We start from the raw sequence: 21,069 nt of genomic DNA on the forward strand, positions 1-21,069 counted from the left end.
CCTCATGGTAAGTGAAAAAATAATATAATGTGAGCAAAATTTCTATAATAAAGCATATAATAATATGCTAAATGAGGTATTATTACCAAGAGAGGTAAGTGAGCAAAAATAATATGTCAAATTCTATTGACATATGAATCAAAAATATAAATCGTGACAAAGTAAACTAAGTAGTTGGATGATGGTAATAAAACCTATTCTAGTGATAGTGAAAAGTGTGACTATCATTTTATATAGCTGGACTATACATATATTTAATTGTGTAATATTACTACAGTGAAAAAGATCCGCAGTCCCCCTGTATTTAAATTTATAATATAGAATCCATTCGGATCATTGGTAAATAGCGTCCAATGTGAATACATTAATTATGTTGTCTCATTTTATTATATGGGGCAACCATTTCTATGTATCCAGTAGGGTAATCTGGAATTTTGGTTGATATGTCATTCATGTAGTTATAGCTCAATCCTTTCTATAGTGGTCAATACTGGCCTTTATTGTTATGCACTGTAGAGTATGCTGGCATTATCTCCATTTATCATGTAGGGTAACCTTACATGTGTAACCAATCAGGTGGTTTATGATTTAATACATCATTCTTGTATTTTTACATTGATCTCTTGTATGGCGATCTATATATGTGTCTAATATTGTACATTATGGAGTAAGTTGGAATACCAGTAACATACTATTGCAATATTAAATTATACACAAATAAGGCAATTAGGTAAAAACCATATAGTTGCTGTTGTCATTAAGGCCCTGCGGAATTAGACTCCCCATAAGAAAGATTTTCTTTGTTTCGTGTTTAAGGAGTTCTGTGTGTATGTCTCCTCCTCTAAGACCTAAAATAACTTGCTCCATAGCAAATGCAGTCAAAAATCTCGGATCACTCTTGTGGTATTTATAGAAATGTCTGGCTACTGTAGATAGCGGCCTCATATTGGTCTTATCCTTGCCAGCATTCTTGATATTGCTGACATGTTCAAGAATCCTCCTTTTAAATGGCCTGCTGGTCATCCCTATATATCGCAATTTACATGTACAGTTCAGACAGTATATCACATTACATGTGTTGCAATTCAAAAATTGATCGATCCTCCAAATCTTGGAGAATCTATCCTTGTACTCCTTTGTTTGCACAATGTAATTACAGGCCTTGCATGTTCCACACCTAAAACAGCCCTTCGGTCTATCTAATATTCGTTCTCGTTGTATTTGGGATGAGCTGTGTACCAGATTGTCTCTCAAATTTTTGGAACGCCTCCATGTAATAGATACTCTGTCTTGTAAGGTATTTTTTAAATCCTCATCAAGCAACAGAATGTGCCAGTGTTTTTGAAAGATCTTGTTTATGTCTTTCCATTCAGTGCAAAACGTGCCTATCATCCTGGTTTGTACGTTTGTTGTTTGTTTCCTATGTATTGATGGAATGTGGATGAGAAACTCTCTGTCTCTAGTTTTAACTGCTTTTTCAGCTCGCCTGATACTCCGTCTACTATATCCCCTATTGAGTAATCTCTGTGCAAGTTCATTAGATCTGCATGTGAAGACCCCTTCGTCAGAGCAGTTCCTTTTAACTCTTAGCAGTTCCCCTTTGGGGATCCCCTTGATGACCGGGGGAAAATAGGAAATTTTGAAGTGAAGCAGGCTATTAGTTGCAGTTTTTTTCCTGTACATGTCTGTACTCAATTTCCCATCCTCGGTTTTAGTGATGGTCAGATCCCAAAAATTAATTTTGGTGCTGTTAATTTCCGAAGTTAATTTTAAATTCAGATCATTCTCATTAAGACATGTAATAAAATCCTGGAAAAGGGAATCATGTCCATCCCAAAGCATAATAACATCATCGATGTAACATAACCATAAAATGATGTGCTGGGTACATTTATCATTTTGTGAATTAAAGACATGTTCCCTCTCCCACCAGCCCAGGAATAAGTTTGCATACGTGGGAGCACATGCTGTCCCCATTGCTGTCCCCATTGTGGAAGTGCGATATCCCTGAATACTGTTGTTGTTTTTTTTCCCCCTCTCCGTTGCCATAGCAACTAGTACACAGCGTAGCTGGCCCGTGATTTTGTTTCCAGGCCGGATCACATGATAGCAGGAACAGTTTTAATTGGCTCTGATATAGATGTCACTCTTAGTTAGAAGAGAAGCCGCGTCACAAAGGGGCGTGATTACACGCTTAAATAGCCTATCATTGCACATCATCGGGTTGCCTTGATAAAGCTCTTAGCGAAACGCGCGTTGGCGTTCAGCTGAGCTCACTGTTGTTTGTCTGATATTAATCAATATGTATTGAGCTGTACTACGTTACTCCTCTCCAATAGACTAACGGGGTTACGCTGGGCACCCTTAAGAGTGTTAGAGACAATACATTATTAAGATCTGTTAAACTATCCAGCTATTCCCCAGCTTGTTAGGCTATGGGCTCTCCTCTCTAATAGATTAACGGGGTCACGCTGGGCACTAATTAAGAGTGTTATAGATGATACTTTATTAAGATCTGATTAACCATCCAGCTATTCCCCAGCCTGTTAGGCTTTGGGTTCTTACATTCAAGAGCACCTTACTAATTAGAAAACAGATTAGATGGTGTGTCAGGTATCCAGATATGTAGTGATACCTAACCCCAGTCTCCACCATTGCTAAACCTATTATAACTTTAGTAATATTGTTATATCTATACTACTATTCAGTAGCAGAGGGGTGAGGTTATGTACCCATGTACTATCAGATTAACAATATTTACATCATTGTAACCAGTGTAGTACTGAGTTCCACCCCTAGGAGCGATAATATGGGACTGTGTTCCTTGGAGAGGAGATATATATAGGGGTTTTAATGAGATATTAAGTGTCCTGAAATAGACCTATAAAATGATAGAAGGTTTGGACACACAATGAGGATAATCCATTATACCTATACATATTGAACTCAATATCAATATTTGATTAATGTGATATTGGTACAGCTTATTTCTTAACATTACCGATAGAACACAGTGAGACAGCACAGTAGTCCTTTTTGACTACTTCTTAACAGTGTTCTACCTAGTACATTTGGTCATCATTTTCATTCACTGAGTGTTTTTAATTATTTCGCTAATGTATCATCTGTTTATTATAATAAAGATATTACTCTTAACAGAAATCTATTATATATATTGAAATAAAAGAGTGCCCTGTATACACATTTTCCCATCCCTCCCCTTTTCCTTATTTAATACATAGGTAATGTGTAGGAGCACCTCCCCACTTGATGAGACAAATAGATCTCTTTAACATGTAAGGGGTTAAGCTTGGTGCAGTGAAAATTGTTATGTTTAGTAAGGGTTTCTGTCTGGATTAGAACTCATGAATGACTGTACGGAAAGTGGAACAGCTACCCACTAGCCCAACCTGAGATGTGAAATAACACAGACAACACCAACAATACAGCATGCGTGCTACACCGGCAACTGACACTTAATACTACTCTTCATTATTCACACAAATTACTCACAAAATACCCATTTTACAGGTAGCTCACTGGTTAGGACTTTGGGCTCACAACACAGCAGCCATGTGTTCAAATACAAAGCTTACCCACAGCTATTGTGTGGACTGGAATCATTATGCTAAAAAGAAACGCAGGTACTTGACACAATGGTTTTATTGTTTAAATTTGATTTGTTCTACATGCTCAACAACATTGTAAAAAAGGCCCTTCTAATTATCCTGTATTGTAAAAAACTAATTTTTTTGGGGGGAACTTTCGAAAATGCCTCAGGACCCATAGTTCACAGGCACATTAATATGTGCATGCTGACATTTATTACTACGAATGGACTAAGAGGAGGGGGTGGGGGGGGGGAATTTGTAGGGGACAGCCTTCTTTGAGTTAAATGCTACATTGCCTGCCATCCGACTTTCATCTGGATCCACGGTGTACACGTTATGTCATGTACTCAGCTTTATCCAAACACAACAGACCGCTTACCACACTCCAGTACCATTGAGATTAGCTTCGCTTGCACTTCTGCCTTACGCCACTTCTGGGTACAGTTTCCATGTTCTCTTCAATGTATGACTGGCTTTGCTCTGACACTGGAACGTAACCTTGGACTATCACTACAATGACACATGATTTGGGGAAATTGTGAAATAGCTAGGGCATTTGACCTTTTGGAATGTCTTGCACACAGGGCCTACAGATGCCATACCTCTTACAGGGGTGGCTTGTTGGTGGAGGGCACATGTTCCTTTTGGATAGAGATGGTCACTGACCCCCGTGTTTTGGTTTTGTATTTGGTTTTGGATCTGGATTACCTTTGTGTTTTGGTTTTGCAAAACCGCCATTGCGTGTTTTGGTTTTGGGTTGGTTTTGTCGAAGTCGTATAATTGGATGAACAAAAGTATAATGGTTAATATTGTTTTGCCGTGCGATTGCGATCCGTACGCCACGTAACACAGATCTGTACGCCACGTAACACGTGGCATAGTGCGATCGCACGGTAAAATACGCACACACACACTAGCATTACAACATTGTTATTTATATAATTCATATTCATATTGGTTCCATTACACAACCGTCTCACCTCCTTTCTTTCCTCTCACTCACTACTTGACCCGCTCCAATCTGGTTTTCGCCCCCTCCACTCCACTGAAACTGCCCTCACTAAGGTCACTAATGACCTTCTCCTCGCTAAATCCAATAGGCACTACTCCCTTCTTATCCTTCTTGACCTCTCTGCTCTCTGCTGCCTTCGATACCATTGACCACGCACTCCTTTTGCAAACTCTCAAATCATTAGGCCTATGTAACACTGTCATCTCCTGGTTTTCCTCTTACCTCACCAACCGCTCCTTCTCAGTCTCTACTCATGATTCTACATCACCCCCTCTTCCCCTACCCGTTGGCGTTCCTCAAGGCTCCGTTCTTGGCCCCCTGCTTTTCTCCCTCTACTCCTCCTCCCTTGGTGTCCTCATCCACTCCTTTGGCCTCCAGTACCACCTCTATGCTGATGATACCCAAATCTATCTTTCATCCCCTGACCTCTCCCCTTCCCTTCTGTCTTGTGTCTCCTTCTGTCTCTCGGCCATCTCATCTTGGATGTCCCAACGCTTCCTTAAACTCAATATTTCCAAGACCGAGCTTATAGTTTTCCCCCCTGCCAGGACTCTCCCACCTCCCCCCTCTCTATTTCTGTTAATAACACTACCCTCGTTTCTGTCCCCCAAGTCCGATGCCTTGGGGTCCTCGATTCCTCCCTCTCATTTACGCCTCACATTCTGTCTCTCTCTAAATCCTGTTACTTCCACCTTCGGAATATTTCTAAGATACGTCCCTTTCTCACCACGGAAGCCACGAAAACCCTTGTTCACTCGCTTATTATCTCTCGCCTTGACTAATGTAACCTTCTTCTTTCTGGCCTACCTGATTCTCGCCTTGATCCTCTTAAGTCTATCCTCTGCCCGCCTCATTTTTCTCTCCCGCCGCTCTATCTCTGCGGTCTCCCTCCAACAGTCACTACATTGGCTCCCCATACCCTACAGAATTAAATTTAAACTCCTCACCCTCACCTTTAAAGCTCTTAATTAATCTTCCCCTCCCTACATCTCCAATCTCATCTCTACCTACACTCATACCCGCCCCCTCCGCTCTGCCTCTGACCATCGCCCCACTACTTCACTGATCACCTCCTCTCACTCTCGTCTTCAGGACTTTGCCCGGGCTGCTCCCCTGCTGTGGAACGATCTTCCACGTTCCATCAGGTTAGCATCTACTCTCAAAGGCTTCAAGCGTGCCCTTAAGACTCATTTCTTTTTTCAAGTCTATCAGTCCTCCTAACTCTCTTGTCCTGGCTCTCTCCCCTAGTTAGTACCACCCTTTTTTGTGTCTCCCCCTTCCCTTTAGGTTGTTAGCTCTCATGAGCAGGGCCTCTTTCCTTGTGTGCTCCTTCTACTGTTCCTTCACCCTCTGTACCTCTTGGCCTGCTTCGCTAGCCCTGTTTTACCTGTTTTATTAAGCTTTGGCCTTCTTCCTGCTGATTTCTACCATCCCTTTTACTATCTGTCAGATATAATCTGATTTGCTTTACCCATGCACCTGTGTTTGTATATATTTGTGTATCATGTTGTGTCTTGGTTCTGTTTTCTGTATATGTAATGTACGGCGCTGTGGACCCTTTGTGGTGCCTTATAAGTCAAAGATAATAATAATAATAATAATAATAATACACTGTAATTTATGAGCAGATAGTATTTGGTTTATTATTAGTCTATATATATATTGATTATATGTACACTTCAGTGATAATCAAGGTTCAGGTTATAGGAAAGGTATCATGCCTAGTATCATATTAAAACCCTATTCATCAGCAGCTGTCCGGTTCCATCGCCGAATATATCGCATATTGCATACTCTAGTTATTGATGTTAGTGAATAAACCTTTGTATGATGCTGGCTATGAAATGCTAATTGTAACTGGAGCATTGGCGGGAAGAAAGGAGCTCATCCCCTGGAGAGACGACCCCCACCTTTGGATTCCTTAGATTGAATCAGCCTATGACCTATTTAGCCTGGACCCATCTGATGTCTGGACCTATAGAAGCAAGCCACTTCATTTGCATTGTTCTCTGTAACACTAACTGTGTATATATGATCATAGCTGTGCACCCAGTTTTCAGTCTTCACTGACCGCAGTATTCTAACAGATATACTGTACACTGGGCGCCGTGGGTGCGCAGCGAGCGCATGCGATAGCAGCGGTATGTATTTATCTTTTGGTATTGGCTGTACTGTACTGTATCATACTATAATAATGTATTGAATTGTTGACTATTTACATCTGCTAAAATAAATTACTTTGTGCGTTAGAAACACAATACAATCACCTATGCAATGCTTATTTGAAAACGATAGAATTACTTTAATAGTTTTGTTTGGTTTTGTTGGAAAATCAATGTTTTTGGGCCTAAAATAACCCAATTTAGTGCTCCAACTGTTTTAGAGATAAGTAATCTAATTGTAGAGGTAATAAATCATCCAAAAAACAGTTTAATTCTTCGTTGGTAGGCCTTCATTTATTCTACACACAAAACAGATTGTCTTCCTCTCCATCTATGCATATTGGCAATGCAGCCATCGTCTTTGGTTGTATATTACACCCTACACTTATAGTTAAATATGTAAAGAAATGGAAAAAGGCAGTTTGCTTTCTGTCTCTATAGGCCCCCCTCCACTTGTTTAAAAAACAAAAAAAATGCAGCCGTTATAGACTGTACAATATTAATTGAAATGGACAAAGCCAGTTTGGTTTCTGGCTCTATAGGCCCCCCTCCACTTGTCGAAAATACAAAAAAATTCAGCTGTGATAGACTGTACAATATTAAGAGAAATGGACAAAGGCAGTTTGGGGTCATTCTGTCTATGACACCCTACTCTTAAGGAGAAATTGCCCAAACAGCAGCCTTTCAAGACGGTACGTGATATGGAAATGCCACAAGTCCCTTTCCTCTGTGGGGGTAGATTGCACCCTACACTTACATAGAAAGTTTTAAAAAGATGTTATCATCATCATCTTCAGCTTCATCCTCACCCTCATCAGTGTATACGTCATCATCATCATCGCCGCTTGAATCCGCCATTAGAGAACAGTCAGTGTTTGGATGTCTTGGATGGTGAAGGCCTTCCTCGTGGAAGATGTAGTTCATTTTTATAAACATCATTTTCTCCATATTTTTGGGAAGTAACCTTCTACGGCGATCACTGACTAAGTTCCCTTCTGTGCTGAACACTCGTTCAGAGTACACACTGGAGGGTGGGCAGCTTAGGTATTGCAAAGCAAGTTTGTACATGGGTTTCCAAATGGCCTGCTTTTCTTCCTAGTAAGGAAAGGGACTGTCTGACATTTCCATATCAACTACCTCTTGAAAGTAATCCTCCACCATTCTTTGCATGTTTATACTCGTATTGGATGGAGTTATGGGCAAAGTCACACATTTTTTTGAAAAATCCTTCAAACCAGCCCAGATGTTAAACTGTTCTGGTCTGCCCCCTGCGTCTTCCCTGCTTCTTTTTGGGAAATTTAATTTTTTACGAGCAGCAGCAGCTTGAGAGGGAGTGAAGGAGGACACGTTGTCAAGCCGAGGCCCAGTTCAGCGGACAACTTGCTGAGCAATAGCTCCTTGCAAAAGTTCACATCTCGCTCATTTACAAGTAAAGACTCAATGTAGGTTTTAAACCTTGGATCAAGCACAGTGGCCAAAACGTACTGATCCGAGTTCAAGATCTTAATAACTCGAGGATCATTGTAAAGCGAATTAAGTACTTGATCGACAAGGCCAACATACTTTGCTGAATTGCTTGCTTTCAGCTCCTCCTTCATTTTCTCAAGCTGCTTTTCCAATAGTCTAATTAAAGGAATGACTTGGCTCAAACTAGCTGAGTCTGCACTCACCTCACACGTCACAACTTCAAATGGATTCAGCACCTTGCAGAGGACTGAAAGGATTCCCCACTGTGCAAGAGTGAAATACATCCCCCCTCCTTTCCCAATGTCATGGCTTGTGCAATATGCTTGGATGGCTTTGCGCTGTTCCTCCATCCTCTGAAGCATGTACAGGGTGGAATTCCACCTAGTTACCACCTCTTGCTTAAGTTGGTGGCAGGGCAAGTTAAACTGCTCTTGGAGCTGCTGTAATCTCCTACATGCTGTGGCTGAATGCCTGAAATGGCCTGAAATTTTACGGGCCACCGAAAGCATCTCCTGCACCTCACGGTTATTTCGTAGGAAGCTCTGCACTACCAAGTTGATGGTGTGAGTAAAACAGGGAATATGTTGGAAATCACCCAGCTGTAATGCTCGCACTATATTGTTGGCGTTATAAGAAATGACATACCCTGGGGAGAGTCCGAGTGGTATAAGCCAAGCATCAATCACATCTCTCAGTTTGCATAACAAATTGTCAGCCGTATGCCTGTTAGTGAAGCCGGTGATACAAAGAGTGGCCTGCCTGTGACAAATGTTACGTAGTGGTGTACATGCTGCTGCTGTTCCTGCTGGTGAAGGTGAATGACCAACCCAGTGGGCTGTCACAGTCATATAGTCTTTGGTTTGGCCACTTCCACTTGTCCACATATCTGTGGTTAAGTGAACAGTGGGCAGAATGGCAATTTTCAGCACAATCTCTACATTTTTTCACACTTTTTGGTATAGTTGTGGAATTGCTTTACGGGAGAAATGGTGTTGCGATGGAATTCTGTAACGCGGACACAAAACCTCAATTACCTGTGAAAAACCTGCTGCGTTTATTATGGAGATTGGACGCAGATCTAACACTAACATGGCAGCCATGGCGTCTGTGATTCGCTTGGCGACTGGGTGACTGCTGTCATATTTGCTTCACCTCGCAAATGATTGTTTCACAGTCAATTGCTGAAATGTAGGACTGCTCATTTTCTTGACCTGCCTCTGGGCTGACGATTCACCCCCAGCAGCAGCAACAGCAGCAGCAGTGGGACTAACGCTTTCTTCAGAGGAATCAATAATAGTGCAGGAGTCATCCAGCCTTAAGTGGGATGCCGGGCTAACTCCGAGCGCTACTGAGGATATTGATGAGGATGGTGTGGTGGGTGTATTTTGTAGCCGTCGGGATGTCAGTGAGAGGAGGGTCTTAGCTGATGATGGAGTGCTTGTATTTTTTTGGGAAGAACTTTCCCAACACTTTGCCATGAACTCTCGTTAAATGGCGTAACATAGACGAGGTTCCAAGATGGTTAAGGTCCCTCCCTCGACTGACTGTGGCTGGACATACACAACAAATGGCTATACAATTGTTGTCTGGATTTGGGTAGAAATAATTCCACACATAAGAAGTAGATTTTTTTGTTTTATCCCCAGGCATGACAATGGCCTTTTTCTTGTCACGTGCCAGAACTGCTGCCACTGGTGCTGGACTTACACAAACAACCTCATCCTCATCAACATCCTCATTAGCGCCCTCGTCGCCTACACAAATCTCCCCCTCAATCTCTTCTAATTCTAAAGTGGCATCCTCAATTTGGGTATCACTGGGGCTATTAAGGCACACATCAGCAGAATGCTCATGATTAGACATCCCACTGTTGGATGGACTCTCCACAGGGATTGTTGTCATTTGTGAATCAGAGCAAACATTATCTCTAATGCCTTACTGTTATCTTGCAGTTCGGCTTTGACGCGTAACAATAGTTGTGCACCAACTGTAGGCTCGGTAACTTTTTGGGATCTGCCACTAATAGCCAAAGGTGAAGGCCTCATTCTCTCTTTGCCACTGCGTGTGTAGAATGGCATGTTGGCAATTTTTTTTTTATTGGCACTTAACTTTTGCTCAGTAACACTTCTTTTTCGCTTCAACACAGTAATTTTTTTTATTTTATTTTGTTTTTTGGACTGATTTCGAAACACTCTGCAGTTTGACATCGCCTTGGCCAGATGACGTACTTGGAACACTAGCATCAGGACTGGTGACAGAACCGGAGTGCTCATTCTGATCAAATGTGGACTGCTTTGAATCCATTCGAAATTATTTGGTAGATACTGCTGACAGATATGACTTTTGACAGCCAGAAATATTTATGCACAATTATGGGGGACACCCCAAAAGCACTGGGGAGTGCCAAATATTACAAAAATAAAATAAACCTCTATCATCCTCTCTTCTCTAGCGATTTTTGTTACAGCAATTGGAATAAGAATATTAAGAATATTGTATTCTCTGTCCCTGCTCTAATCAGCCTGTGACTATACCCTGCTCTCTCTCTCTGTCAAATGGCGATGGATTGCTGTGGAGGCAGGTATTTATAATCTTGAAGTATTGCGAGAACCGAGCCACGAGATCCGACAACGTCACGATGACGTTCGGCTTCAATTTGGATTCGGAGCGGGCGGGAGAGTACCGAGCTACTCAGCTCGGTACTCGGATACCCAAAGTTCGTGTGGGTTCGGTTCTCGGGGAACCGGACCCGCCCATCTCTACTTTTGGATGACATGCAAACAGCAAATCAAAACCTTTTCTGCTACAGCAATGATGTTAGAAACAATCCATCTTGCTGAAATGTTTCTCTTTTAGGATTATTATATAGATTCTCTTTTAGCCTTACACCCACATGTTGTGTAATGAGATGAATAAAGACACACACACACCAAGGTTTTTTTGTTAATTACTTATATAATGTGCCAAGGGTACAAAATTAACAAGATATTTACCAATATAAACTATAATATTTACATATAAAAAAATATTTAAAATAAAGAGGACCAGTAGGCCAATGTGGCCTTCCAGTTGGCAACCAATTGCACTAGTTGCTGGCTGATGGCCTCTAGATTGGCGATGAAGTGGCCCATTTGGGACAACAATTGGGCCGCAGTGGGTGGTGGTGTTTGCCAAATCCGACCTTCCTCCTCAGGTGCTGAAAGGAACCAAAATAATTCAATAAATATACAGCTCACCTAATTTGGCAAACAGACTGGACTTACTAGAGATGTGTACTGTTACATTACTTTCAAATGTAAGGCCTCTAGCTACCAAACCATTTGGTCACACATTACACGTTAATAAGGCTTTGGAGTAGCATTGTGATAGATGTACTACATTCTGGTGATCCCCGGGGAGAGGGGCATGGACAGGGTTGTCTTACCAGCATTATAGGCCCCAGGGCAATGCACTACAGTGGGGCACTACCTACAAAATCACTCACAGGAAGTAAAAAGATTTTTGTTTATATTTGATTTGCAAGACAAAAGAATTATATACTGACAACTTGACAAGGCTCTCGGGCCCATTTGTGTTGCTCCTGCCCTGCATGCCTATGTGTTAAGATGGCTCTGGATGTGGTTTGAGTGTTTAATTAATGTGAAGGGTCATTATGTTTGAAACCTGTGACATTTATGTCACCATTTCATCAACATGTGTGACATCATGGATTATTTACAAGTATAATGGACATCTCAATCTTATCCAATTATGTCCAGCAGTTATAGCAAATACTTGCTATCTTCAAAGGCCTCAGTGTCTTGCCTAGCCAACACTGCCTCCTCCAAACTCGCCTCCTCTGGGTCAGCCTGCTCCTCCTCATCCTCCTCGTACACCAGCTGTGGCTGCTGGGCCTCCTCCTCCAGCACTACCACCTGGTGCTCCACAACCGGTCAGCGCTGCTGCCGCAATTGCCGGCGTTGAAACCGTGCCCGGACTGTTGGAAACAAGGCACAAATAAACAGGGATATGTTAACAGAATCTCCATGGAAAAAAAACAATAGTAGTAGGATAATCATGTCATCACACATTTTCAGAAAAAATCTTATTGCCACGAGAACCAAATATAATCTACTTTAAAAGTAATGACCTAAACATGAGACACGCAAAGCATTTCACATGACCTGTCACAAAAATTTGTTTTTGGTATAGGGATGTGAAATATCTCAGTGGCCTAGTGGTTAGCACTTTGCTCTGAAAGCACTGACGTCAGGAGTTCGAGTCATGATACTTTAGAAATCTTCCTTGGTTGGGACACGCTCACAGTGCAAATAGCCAGTTGCACCTTATGTGGCCTTCCACATGTTAGAAAATGAGCTAAGGTCTTAGGTTTTTCTAAGCTGCCTTCAAAATGTTGGCCTAATGTTAAAAACATATCTGCCACTCTAATCTGCAAATGTTTTTTACGCTTAGGTCACCTACTTACAGCACTGGGGTCCAGAGTTTGGGCAACCAAAATCTGCAATAATGTGCTGAAGTTTCAAAATAAATCATGTTGAAAAGTAAATGTTCAGTAGCCATATTTAGGACACAGGAGCCAAAGCAGGTTGGGTGCATTGGAAGGGGAATGACCTTTATAGTGTGCTTGAAGAATGATATGTAGGCCATGTCACGTGATTATGGTAAACATATTTTGACATATATACCCCTAAAAAATGTGTACACGTGTTTTCTGCTATTAATACAGAACTCACTTCTTCTTATCTCCTGACGGAGCTCATTCAGCAGCTGCAGCTGGCGCCGGCGGAGATCGCTCCAGCGGCGCCGTAGCTGCACTATGCTGCGTGTCTTGTGGTATCTCCTGCGGATGTACTTGCAGACCCTTTCGTACACCCTTAGTTTACTCTCGTTGGAGCAATAGCACCCTGAGGGCACGCTATCCGTGCCCTCGGTGAGGACACGGAGCTCACATCGTGAAAAAATGGTGGCTCTCTTTTTTTCAAACTAAAATCGCCTCTACAGTTTTCTGCGCTGTGATTGGTTCTTTCAGCACGTATGGGCGCGCTAACGTCACACGCGGATCTTTGACATCTGTGTGTGTAATGGTTGCCTCTCCATCAATATCGCGTCCGTCGCGGATGAGACAAGTACTCTATACTTTGCATTGAGGAATCATTAATCTCCACTTGGCTTCTCAATTAAATCAGTTACTTAATCCCACTTGTCCTTTTACTTCTGTCCTGCAAATTTAAAATTTCACTGAGCAGGCTCTGGCATACTGTGGACATGAGTTTTTTGGGGCAGATATTCGCCAAACATGTGTAAACATTATTAATGCAAAATGGGCCTACAAAGAGATACATGTTACTGATGTGTTTTATTGAGAATACACATAAAATTACCCATTAGGCATAAGTAAACAATAGGAAGCCTCATATTAACATACAGTGTATCTATCCAATTGTAAGCATCAAATCCAACCCCAGTGTGGAACTGCGCTCAGAGATGCTATAGGAATGAGTACCAACAGAATTAATTACTGGTGTTACTGTGTGCTAAGCTACAGCAGACACTCTAGGGGGACATGGGGATAGTAAGTAAAACTTACACCATCTAGTGTCACTTTTCCACTTGCGGTAACTTGGTTTTGATGCGGTCATCAAAAGGTGTTTGAAATGGAGTATAGATTTGTAGTTGGGTAATGGCTTTTCAAGTAGAACAGTACAAATGTTTGGGGAGGGCTTTGCCTACTTGTCATTTGGTTTTAAATATCTGTCTTTGATTTGGTGCATGCAATTTTTGGACTCTACAACAAATTGTGTCATAGTTGTGCACAGTTACCATTAGCCCTCTTGGTAGTGCTTCCCTTTAAAAAAAGAAAAAACCCCACAGTGCCAGTTGGTCACAGGGTGGCCATGCAGACATGGGATATTCCTAGCCTATTAGCTAGGTAGCCACACCAAACTCTGCTTATTGATTAGATTTATATCCAAACAGACCTTTGTGTCAACTACTATGTTTGGGCTAGGGTCTTGAATCTCACTACAGATTGTGTGCCAGTGTTTTGTACTTACTGCTTGCCAATCTGGAGTATGGTCACTCTCCTAGGTGAGGAGAATGTAATTGTGGCCTCAGAGTGCTATTAGGTGTCACACTTTGAAAGTATTTGTGCTACCTTACATGTAGACACATGGTAAAGCAGGCATTGGATTTACTCTACACAAAATAGGTCCATCATAGAAATTACATACACACTACTTGCAGATATTCCCAACATGATTGTGTTTTAAGGCTAAGGTTAGCTTTTTGCAAGCCCCATTAGCAATGTGAATGCTAGTGCAAATTAATTAACTAATTCTTACACCCCAATCCAATATGAACATTTGAGTTTGCATCCATAATACTTGTACCCCTGAATTTGAAGCCCACAAAATATACAATATGACAGGTGTGTGCAAACTAAAGTCCTTAGATTTCACACAGATTTTACTAGGCTTCAAAATGTGTATATGTGCTGCTGCAAAGGAACATTGCATGACTGCACCAATACACAATATAGTGAAAGTGTAACATATGACAAATAGCGTATGAGGGCACCCAACAGTGCTCTCCAAAAGGGACATTAAAAAATATGTTGAGACCAACTCAAACAGATGCCTAACTTGCATCTGACTCAAAGACCTTGGCCTTGAATATGTGGACTTTGTGTGCAGCATTTGTCTGTGGCCACAATTCCAAACAAAGCTGCATTTGAGTTGGAAGTGTTTTTGGCCCTGTTGGCTTCGACGGGTCCTAGCCTAGGAAGTGTGCCAGTCAATGCCATCAACATTTAAGAAACACTTTGACAGAGGTGTTTTGCAAATCTCTATATGTGCACATACCATGTTGAATGTGCACAATATCACATTCTAAAATGCACCAGAACCATAGAGACTATACTAAATACACAAATATCTGTAATATTAATTAAAAAAGAACACTACATATAGTGTGAATTCTGGGGAGGACCAGTATGTGTCTAGGGCCAAAAACCAAACATGCCCTCAATATATTGGCCAAGTAGACCTGTCCCTAAACATGCCCCAAAGGACTATGTATGGATTATTCGGTATGACAATACAAAGAACAGCAGTATAGTAGTCAGCAGATACTTGATTGCGACTGCTTGATGACACTAAGGCATGGTCACATTTATTGTAAACAAACATGAATCTATAGTTTCAGCACAATACATAGCAAATAGGACAGCGGTCTGTGTGCCAAAGTTACTTGCATCAAGCGTAGACAATCTGGGCAAAGTCAAGAAACATAAGCAGCCTAGGAGCATTGGAGAAATACTTCAACGTGCAGTGAGACACGAACTACTGAACTCCAAAAGGCACACCAGCTTGGCCTGTAGAATGGAAAAACAAAACATTACTTCTGCAAGATTTGCTCACATACTACATTAAAGAATGTACTTAGTATATGCCTTGGTGCACATGAAGGTGTCCTCTGTAATGTAACCTGGAAAGCTTGATTTAGCTGTGTGTTTTGCATCATTTGTGCCTTGAAAGTCCTCCCACAAAATATAGTTTCAAAATGTGCAAAATGCCTATTGTCCATAAGCCAGAGCACCAAATGAACCTCACAAATGTACTGTTTTTGTGACACTAAAATTTAAACCAGCAACACCACTTTACTGTTACATATTATGCAAAACACTATAGACTTTCATTCCTCCACAGCATACCCCATGGGCACATCCTGCCAAACATTGGGGACAGCTGGTGTTCCATATAAATCTATATCATTTGTACACAAATTATTTCTTGCCATACCTCAATAGAGAGATATTGGAAGGGAGATTTTGCAACAGGTGCCTGTAGTACAGGAACAGTTATCTAGGTAGCAAGTGACCCAGAAGAGACCTGTGTCTAGATGGACAATGTAGTGAAGGTTGTATAGGGTGTTAATCAGTGTTCAAAGCAGCAGAGAGTTACAATTTAATTAGTATCTCCAAAACATTCTACATCATAATTTGGGCTAACACATTTACAGTAAGCAAATAAAACATCTAAAAAATAATATAACAACTCCTTTATAAGCATTACTTAGAAGTGTGGCAAGGCAGCTCATGCAGGAAGCCATAATGCTCGTCTTCTATGTTTCAAATATCAGATAGAAAGCCAACAAACTTTGGCCAATTTAAAGTAAAGTCTTTGCCTGTGTTTTTTGTAAACACCTTTACTTTCAAACATTCAAATCTATAATATGTTATCTTAACTAACACAAGTCCACAAATGACATAATAGGACCATAACTATATACTTACAAGCTGAAAATAGGCTACAAGTCCCTGTCAGTTTCCTTCTGGATGCAATGGACATTTGCAATCCACCTTGAATAATGATTATTTTCAGGTGAGCCAGGCATGTCCCAGCTAAGGCCTGTTCGTACACAAAGAAGAGCCTTTAGTTTTGCAATAAACACAGCAATCTCTACCAAACAATCAACATTATTGTTCAAACTGATAAGCTCCATAACTCCAGACACAGGCCTTCCAACAGCATTTCTATTTTGCAGAAATGAAAGGTACACTTTTGATTACCCCCCAAGTCTCTGGTCCAAACTAGGGATGTGCACCGGCCAATTTTGGTGTCTCGTGTTTTGTGTTTTGGATTCGGATTTGCTTGAGGTTTTGGGTTCGGATTTGTTTTGCAAAACACCTGACGAAAGGTTTTGGTTCGGATTTAAGGTTTTGGACTCGGATTTATTTTGAAAAAAACATAAAAAAGTGTTAAAATCAAGATTTTTTGGTTTATTTTCACTCCTACGCTATTATTAACCTCAATAACATTCATTAACAATCATTTCCACTAATTCCGAGTCTATTCTGAACACCTCACACCTCACAATATTGTTTTTAGTCCAAAACGTTTCACCGAGGTAGCTTTCTGGACTGCATAGTGCAGTGGTCCCAGTACACAATTTGGTACCGGGGCCACAATATATCACCCTCAACTGGTCTGAATTCCACCAAAAAAGTATCTGGACTGCGTAGTGGAGTGGTCCCCACAATATAATAAAAAAAAACCTCAACTGGTCTGAATTCCACCAAAAAAGTATCTGGACTGCGTAGTGGAGTGGTCCCCACAATATAATAAAAAAACCCTCAACTGGTCTGAATTCCACCAAACAAGTATCTGGACTGCGTAGTGGAGTGGCCCCGGTACCCAATTTGATACCGGGGCCACAATATAATAAAAAAAAACCTCAACTGGTCTGAATTCCACCCAAAAAGTATCTGGACTGCGTAGTAGAGTGGTCCCCACAATATAATAAAAAAAACCTCAACTGGTCTGAATTCCACCAAACAAGTATCTGGACTGCGTAGTGGAGTGGCCCCGGTACCCAATTTGATACCGGGGCCACAATATAATAAAAAACCCCTCAACTGGTCTGAATTCCACCAAACAAGTATCTGGACTGCGTAGTGGCGTGGCCCCGGTACCCAATTTGCTACCGGGGCCACAATATAATAAAAAAAACCTCAACTGGTCTAAATTCCAGGGAACAATGGCGGACACCGGATGGACGTCTAAAACCAACATAGCAGTTAAGGGCGCAGTTCCTCTTTTTTGTGACTGCACAACCAATTAACGTAGTTATAGAAATGACAGGTTTTTTTTTGTTTTAAATATAGAAAGAAAGAAGGTAGTAATAGAAATGGCAGTTATTCGAATCCCCAGGAGAGTCTAAGTGGGGTGAGCCACAGAGAGATTATTTCCCTCAGTTTCTCTAACAGGTTGTCAGTGTTGTGCCTCTTCTTAAAACCTGTGATACATAACTACACACACTCGGCAAAGCTTTTACAAATTATCTGCGGCACAGGAGAGTACCACTGGACTGTACTTTATTAGCAGTACCTATTATTTTTGGGTACAGCAACAGTGAATGATCGTAGTTAGACTTTTAAATAGCAGTACAAGCTAGATTTTTTTAAATTTTGTAATATTTTTTTCCAATTATTTTTGGAAAATTTATTATTTTTTTTTATTTTTTTTAATATTAATTTTTTATATTTTTTTTTATAAAAATAAATTTGTTTTTTTTGAACTTTTGGATAACTTGGAAATAACAATGCCCTTAGCAGAACAGACCACAGGACACAGGAAATACAGAAAGAAAGAAGGTAGCAATAGAAATGGCAGTTCCTGTTTTTTGGAACTGCACAAACAGTGATGAAAATGAAGGTGGAGCTGGTGGCATGTCACAGTCCTCTTCAGAGGACAATCTCCTGACCAGCAGGTCTTTGCACCGCTGTAGACTTGTGTCCGCCGGAAACAGAGACACGACATACGCTTTAAACCGAGGATCGAGAACGGTGGCCAGAATGTATTCCTCTGACTTTAAAAGACTGACCCCCCTCGGATCCTGGCAAAGCGTACTAAGGGCTTCATCCACAAGAGCTACATGCTTGGTGGAATCGCAATGGTATACCAGCTCCTCCCTCACTTCCTCCAGCTGCTTCTGCAAAAGCCTGATCAGGGAAATCACCTGACTCAAGCTGGCAGTGTCGGAACTGACTTCTCGTGTGGCAAGTTCAAATGGCTGTAGAACCTTGCACAACACGGAAATCATTCTCCAGTGCGCTTGACTCAGGCGCATCCCCACTCCTTTTCCTATGATGTAGGTGGCTGTGTAGGCTTGAATGGCCTTTTGATGCTCCTCCATCCTCTGCAGCATATAGAGGGTGGAGTTCTAGCACGTCACTACCTCTTGTTAATTTAGATTGCAAGGCTTGTAAATACTTTGAAGATAAAAAAAAGCAGGCTGCACAGACTGTGGAGCTAGAAAGTGAAATTAAATGGATCACGTTACTTTGGTGGCTATCTATGCCCCCCCTCCCCCCCCGCCCTACACTTTTAGTTGAATATGAAAAAGCAGCCTGCATAGACTGTAGAACTAGAAATTCAAATATACAAAGAAATGGACAAAGGCAGTTTGGTATCTGTCTGCATCAGATCCCCTCTCCACTAGGAGTAAAATAGAAAACTATTCAGCCGTTATATAATCTAGAATATAAATAGAAATTGGCAATTTGGTATCTGTCTGCATCATAATCATAAACATCCTCCTCAGCGCCAGCTACATCAATATCCTCCTCCCGGTGTACAACATTCACACCTTCATTAGCCAAATCTGTAACTGGACTGTGGGTGATCCTTCCAGCATATGCAGAGGGCGTGCTGCAAATGGTGGAAGGGGCCACCTCTTCCTGTACAGTGATGGGAAGGTCAGGCTTTGCAACCACCAACACCCTTGGACTCGCCTTGGGGATTTGTGATAATTTCTCTTTAGAAGGCAAAGTTGTTTGCTGTGTTGTTGCTGACAGCATAACTCTCTTAAATTTTTTGTAGGGGGGGGGAGGAGGGCTTAGTTCCTTGGGTGAAGCTGAACCACTAGTCATGAACACGGGCCAGGGCCTAATCCGTTCCTTGCCACTGCGTGTCGTAAATGACATATTGGCAACTTTAAGTTTCTCCTCAGATGATTTTAAGTTTCTCTTTCTGCTACTTTTACTGAACTTGGGCTTTTTGGATTTTACATGCCCTGTACTAGGAGATTGGGCATCGGGCTTGCCAGACGACGTTGATGGCATTTCATCATCTATGTCATGACTAGTGGCAGCAGCTTCAGCATTAGGAGGAAGTGGGTCTTGATCTTTCCCTACTTTATCCTCCAAATTTTTGTTCTGCATTATATGTAGCACAAGAGAGTGTACCCCGAAGCCACACACACTCGGCAAAGCCTTTAAAAATTATATGCGGCACAGGAGAGTACCACTGGACTGGAGTTATACGGCAGTACCACTGGACTTATACTGCAGAATCAGTGAAATTTGTAATATGGCAGTAACAACAATGGACTTATACTGCAGAATGAGTGAACTTTGTAATATTGCAGTACCACTGGCCTTATACTGCAGAATGAGTGAACTTTGTAATATAGCAGTACCACTGGACTTATACTGCAGAATGAGTGAACTTTGTAATATTGCAGTACCACTGGACTTATACTGCAGAATGAGTGAACTTTGTAATATTGCAGTACCACTGGACTTATACTGCAGAATGAGTGAACTTTGTAATATTGCAGTACCACTGGACTTATACTGCAGAATGAGTGAACTTTGTAATATAGCAGTACCACTGGACTTATACTGCAGGATTGTTTTTGGATATTTTTTTTTTATAATGACTTTTTTTTTATTTATTTATTTTAATTTTTTAACTTGGGAATAATGGGGAAATAACAATGCCCTTAGAAGGACAGAGCACAGGACACAGCACCACTGGACTGAGCAGAACACAGCACAGCACAGCACAGCACGAGATATAGCAGGACAGAGGACCACCTAACACAACCTCCCTCTACCCTGATCAATGCCCAAGTGAAGATGGCGGCGACTAAAGGGGAATTTATAGGATCCGAGTATCGCGAGATCCGACAGCGGGATTATGACTCAGAGCCTCGGTTTCAGTTTTGCAATTGGCGGGAATACCCAGATCTGTCTCGGATCCGGCTCGGATCGGCAACGTTCGGGTGGGCTCGGATTTCAGATATCCGAGCCCGCTCATCTCTAGTCCAAACACTTGTATTTGTTTCTTAAAAAGAAAAAACCATTAACATAAATCCCAATACCATAGTTTGTGTGGACTGACAGATAGTACCCCAAGCATGACAAACAATATTTGATTGTTTTTTTACCTTGCAAATCAATGTTGAAGGTTAGGTGTCCAGGCTCCACATTTTCGTGAGGGATGGTGATCTGTTGAATAAACATGCACCATGG

Source organism: Mixophyes fleayi, chromosome 4 (genome assembly GCF_038048845.1).
Source record: "Mixophyes fleayi isolate aMixFle1 chromosome 4, aMixFle1.hap1, whole genome shotgun sequence".
In the NCBI taxonomy this organism is placed as follows: Eukaryota; Metazoa; Chordata; class Amphibia; order Anura; family Limnodynastidae; genus Mixophyes; species Mixophyes fleayi.